The following is a 6000-nucleotide window of genomic DNA, read 5'->3' as shown; positions in this document are numbered from 1 at the left end:
ATCCTTCTGCTGCTTATTTGCTGTATAGGAATGTTGAAAATGTAGTCAGTATTCCAACTCTGACACAATCCACACCACTTTTTATTTTCCACTCATTTAACTACAGAAAAATAATTCTGTATTGTTACTCGTCTTTCCACTTTTCTGATTGTTTGTGTTTGAACAAACATAAAACACTATGTTGGCCAAATCCACCACTGATTCATACCCCACTCTGACAGAGTGTACCTGGCCTTTTGTGGCCCCCTGCTGGAGGCCCTGTGGTCCTACTACACCCCACTCCATGAAGGAGCAGCAGAGGTGTATCCTCCAGACCTTCCTAGAGAGGTCTTGTGGAAGCAGCCAATTAGAGCCCAGCAGGATTGATAAAAGGAGCTGCAGGGATTGAGCAGGTCAGTTCTTGGCTGGCAGCAGAAGGGGGAGTGCTAATCAAAGCTGTTTGACTGGTTGCATTTCCTTAAGCTGGGAGAAGGAGGACCTGAACTCTAGCCCTAAAGGTAAGGGAGAAAGATAAAGGGGACAGGCAGGAAGTGGCTCAGGGAATGCAGCAGGAATTAATTAAGGGTAACAGTATGTGGCTGCTGATTGTGGGCCCTGGGTTGGAATCTGGAGTACTGGATTGGGCCCTGGTTTCCCTCACTGGCAAAGTGGCCTAAGCCTGGTGAAGGGGACAAAATTTCTTGAATGCCCAAGTGAAGGGCTGGATTTAAAGAGCCCAGAGGTGAGACTAAAGACCCTGGTGGGGGCAGACAGTTTGGTGAACTCTTTGCTACCCAGGAAGGAGGCCACTTTTGATTATGTGACTCGGTGAGAGGGCTGAGCCACTGAAGACCTGCCAAGCAAGGCTGACAACCTACAGGGTGTGCTAGGGGCAGGAAGAAGCCTGCAGTATGAGATGCAGCAGCAGAAGGTGCTCAAAAAGTGAGTCCTACCCTCACAACTATGAATTCCCTTTAACACAGGAATTGCTCTACCACACGAGACTAGCAGTCCACCTGGTTCATTATTCTGGCTCTGTCAAAGAACAGTACCAGATACTTCTGAAAAGGGAAGACACTTCAGAGTAGACAATTACCTATGAATTGTCTAAAAAATTACCCTGATATGACCACTTTGTGGTTGGTTTAGGCCTGATCCATAGTCCTTATTTTTCTAAATTCTATGCAATGTAAATATAGATTAATCATTTGTTGATAATGAGAACATCATTTTTGTTTCCTGCTAAGCCCTGAGCCTCAATGATATCTTGTTACCATGAATTCCTAAGGTCAGTTGTGCATTGTGTAAAAATGGTGTATGCATTTCATTGACTGTCCCATTGTTCTGTATTATGCTATGTTTAGGAGCACCTGTCTTTACCTTCTCTTTACCATTTATTATTTTGCATATCTTTAGGATATCCCATTTTATTCATCTCTTCTAAACAAAACTGTTCTCTTTTTTTATTTATTTTTTTAATTTCTCAGGTCTCCAATGATTGTCACCTATTTCTGCCCAACCTCTTTGAAACAATGACCAAAACTGAATATAGTATTCCAGATAAAGTCATACAGTTGGTCTCTGTAAGGACATTACAATATTTATAATACTCTAATGTTGTCTTCTATTCCCTTTTTTTAAACACCCTAACACTTAAAAAAATTTGGTGATCAACACTATACATTGACCAGATGTTTTCACTGAGGCCGTTACAAATTCCTGGGTGTTTACTGCTCATGTAGAATGCCTCATTGTGTATAGATCCAGATTATTCCTTACTTTGCATTTGAAAACAGTGAATTTCATCTGCTATTATGCTACCAACTGCTTTTGCTTTGTTACATACCGCCAACGTTCTTTAGATTTCATAAGCTTTGACTGATTTAAATTTGTCATTGTCAGTTTTTCCCACCTCACTGTCCAACACCTAATCCAGAACATAAAGAACTTCAATCCTAAATATAGAACATTTCACTGCCCATTGTTTACCTCTTATAATCTTGAAAATTGATTCCCAAACCTTGTTTTCTGTCTCTTACTGAATATCTAATTCACGATAGAACTATCAAGCCTGCAGCTTTCTTGGATTTTAATCATAAGGCTTCTGAAAACCTAGTTAGACTTAATGGTATGTTTCTTAGTGTAAGGTAACGCCCCACCAGTCTATAGGCACTTCTCCTCTTGCTGGTGAGCTGTATCTGCTGCCTTTGCTTACTCATTCATATTACTCAGTATACATAGTCAAGAACACTAGCATTGCCTGATTTTAATACCTTTGAACTTGTTCCTTCTTGTATGACTAGTTCATTTATTTTTTTTGCTTTCTCCTAGAAAATGTATTGCAGACTGCAACATGGTTTTACCACATTTCCCTGCTGAATACTAACTTTTTTTTAATGCTTGGGGAATCTAAAGCTTGTAAAATAAGCCAAATGGGATTCCTGAAAATATAGTGCATCACCTTGAAGGTTATGAGGGCCATCAGCAAAGGCTTCACTTGGCTTGGGCATGAAAAATATCTCAGTTGTTTTTAATTACATTTTATTTTGAAGTTTTATGACTTAAACTTCCAGTGATTAGCCTTGACTTATTATAGAGTGCTGCAAAATGACCATGAATATTCATGCAAAAGCTGTCAGTAGAGCCTGAAGTTCTATAAGCTGTTCTATAACGAACAGCTTATTGGGTTACATGAGGAGGTTGGTTGGCAGCTTCAGTCTGGTTACTAATATACACGCGTCTGTATTTAAAAACTGATCACAACTTGCACCCTTGTTAGCAGCCTTAGCAGGGAGACCAGGGACTGAATAACCTCAGAAGCTTATGTGCCTCACCAGCAGTGATGAGAAGGTAATATGAAGTACATTGCACTGCCCTAAGCTAAAATACTTCTGTTAACAAAGTTTCCACTTTTGTCAAAATGGCACCTTTCTGAACCACTGTGCTTTGAAAAGCAAAGTTTGGTATCTTCTTATTACTCAGCCATGTCTATTAAAATGAGTTATTAACCCTATCTTTAAAATAGTTTCGGAATCTCATGGGATGTGAAGAGTGAGTTGTGGTCAATAGATGTAAAAACTGCAAAATCTTTCATTGGATTCTGTTAGATTCTGTACTTATAGCAGTCTCAAAAGAATGTCTTGATTTTTATTTTAGATTCATAGAGAATAAAGAGGCTTTCCAGACCTATTGAAATTAGGAAACATCTACTAGATGTCTTTCATCATTCATAGATAAAAATTGTTAAACCTTTCATAACATACCAGTATGTATCCTCCAGAGTCAGACAGATAGAGTCTAAGATAATAGAACCATTTTATCCCCTTTATAGACTATTCATTGCAGCTGGGCATATTAGCAATTGAGTTCTGCTGCACAATATTTCAAAGGACTGGATTATCCTTTCCATTCCTGTAAATAAAAGGGCAGTAATATTGAACAGATTTGGTCTGAGCAGGATAGAAAAAAAATGAATTGTTGGCTGTGTAACATCTTCCTTTTTCCAGAACCCTGTGACAGTTCCTCCATTGGAGTTTAGGCCCTTTAATTTTTGTAGGAAGGGCCTGGGATTCCTTTTTTTTTTTTCCCCTTCCCCCTCCAGAGATTATGGCTATTTTAGTAGGAAATCTAAGTAGATGGTACCAGAAGCACCATTTGCTTAGGATGTGTGCTTGCCTTTCATAAGGGTGTGTGAAGTAGGGCAAGGATGTTGGAGGTAGATTGTACAGCATGGGTATCTGGTGAATAGCAACAAGAAGGAAGTTCTGCTTCTCAGCCCTGTCTACACTAGCACAGTAAGTCAACCTAAGTTATGCTACTCCAGCTATGTGAATAACACAATGTAGCTTAGGTCAACTTACCACAGTGTCTACACCACACTACATTGACAGGAGACATTCTCCCATCAACTTACCTTACTCTTCTCATTCTGGTGGAGTACCAGAGTCGACCAGAGAGTGCTCTGCCATTGATTTAGTGGGTCTTCACCAGACCTACTAAATCAAACCTCTTCTCCCACCCCCCCACTCCCCCCGTGCATCAATCACAGCAGTGTTGATCTCTGGTAAGTTTAGACATGGCCTCAGAAGGCAGGGGTGATCAGTGGAGTACTGTACATGCACAGCTGACCCACCATGGACCTGAAACTTCATTTATCCATAGATCCTTAGGGTTGGAAGGTTCTTAAATTTTTCTCCAAGAAGACTAGAAGGAAACTTGTATATTTTCCTGGGGCTGTCTGGTTTTTGGTTCTCAATTCCCTCCTGCAGGATATTCCTCCCTGCCTCCGACAACTAACTTTAAGGCAACATGGAATAAATCACAAAGCTATTAGATGGTGTATCTGAAGATGTATATTTTTGGAGAGCATAGCTTTGTGCAAGTGCATAGCCATGAAATATGTCAGTGTCACTGGCCTGCCAGTGACCAATCACTATTTTTAAAAACTGATATTCTGTTAACTGAAAGTTCTTCGGGTCTTTTTTTATAATATTCTTTGTAACACATTTCCATGGCATTCTCGCCATATCATCTTAGTAACTGTTCAGTATTAGGCACTGCATCAGTAAACACTTGCTCACGAGAATACTCTCATTGATTTGAGTGGAGCTACTCACATGAATGCAGTTATACATGCAAAAGTTTGCAGGATTGGAATCTTTATGAGATATAAATACAGTCACTCCACTAGCTTTAGTCTCAACCAACAGCTCATATCATCACATTCTAATAAGGGTGGGAGGATCCTCCGGTGAGACCTTGATCCCCCACTCCCAGCCCTCTGCCCATATGTACAAGGGTTGAGTGGTGTAAAGAGGGTCTAAAACTCGCCGATCCAGCTGCAAGAAAACTACCCTGGCACAGGAAGTGAGGAAGACAACCATAGATTTTCCTCAGAAGCATGCCAGGGTAGGACTGGCCAGTAGAAATGGTGTGGCAACTGCAGAGGGGGTGGAGCCAAAACCTATAGTGGTGCTGGGCTGCACTGCTGGCCATAGATGGTGACAGGATAAAATAACTGGGGGAGCCCTCCGTTATTGTGTGAATTATGAGGAAAGCCACTCTGGCCACTGGAGCAGTGCAGAATCTGAAGGTTGCAAAAGCACTCCCCAGGCTAAGAGTTCTTACCCTTTGGGTAGCTATATTAAGAGTGTAAAGAATCAAGACTAAATGTTTATGGAAACTTCAATTAATTGTGATATCATGACCCTAAGAGCACTCCAGTGTCAGATGGCAAGGGACTCCCTGGTATGTAGCAGTGAATTTCATCTGGCTTGACTAGCCTAGTGCACCCCAACTCACTGTATCTAAAATGCCTTATGTAAGGTATCCTATGTGAACGAGTGACACTGATCATTAATTTTGTGAAATGGACGTATTAACCCTACATGAAGGATTATGGATACTCAATATTATGCTTTAAAGTCAGTGACCAAACAAAGGGAGAGAAACAGGTTTTCTGCCACCTATCTACATGTCTCCTATGTAAATTAAGCATGGTGGAATCAAAATAACGCAAGCCCCCTCCACCTGCTGATTTGCATGTAAATTGGAAGTTCCCAGGAAGGGAAGAACTGCGTGAGGTCATTCTGACTGGGGGCAGGAGGGACGGTGAGTTTGGGAAGATATAAGGAGAGAGAAGAAGCTGTCTTGGGATCTGTCACTAGACTGACACAACAAACCAGAGAGCTCATGCAAACTGAGAAAGATGGGTCCTTCATCTGAGAGGGTTGAAGTTTCTGGGAACTGAATATAGGTGACAAACATGCTGAGGCAAAGGTATCTTCACCTAGGAAGATAAGGGAAACCAGCACCTGTGGTGGTCCTTACTGAGAGTGTCAATCATGGCTGGAAAGAAAGAGGAAAGTTCCAGGAAAGGGCTGGCCATTTCAGGGCAGATGGCTTTGGGGGAGTTCGGAGTGTGTTGGGGTCACCTGGCTGGTGAAGATCAGAGTGACTGCTGGAGTCAGAGTTGCTGAACCAGGCTGCTCAACACACAAGCATTCACTGAGTATATGCTGA

At 41.4% G+C, this 6000-nt stretch overlaps 1 long non-coding RNA gene across 1 annotated transcript in view; it reads left to right on the top strand.

Annotated features, from left to right (window-relative positions):
- The first annotated feature begins 408 nt into the window (after positions 1–408).
- The window catches only part of LOC120369554, a 46178-nt gene continuing 40586 nt past the window's right edge, over positions 409–6000 (top strand). The window contains exon 1 of the long non-coding RNA XR_005583219.1: positions 409–497. This is a non-coding gene — a long non-coding RNA (uncharacterized LOC120369554). The remainder of the gene's footprint in view (positions 498–6000) is intronic.

Source organism: Mauremys reevesii, linkage group 7 (genome assembly GCF_016161935.1).
Source record: "Mauremys reevesii isolate NIE-2019 linkage group 7, ASM1616193v1, whole genome shotgun sequence".
NCBI lineage: Eukaryota > Metazoa > Chordata > Testudines > Geoemydidae > Mauremys > Mauremys reevesii.
Note: the sequence above shows the minus strand (reverse complement) of the source record. Positions and strands in the feature narration are given on the sequence as shown.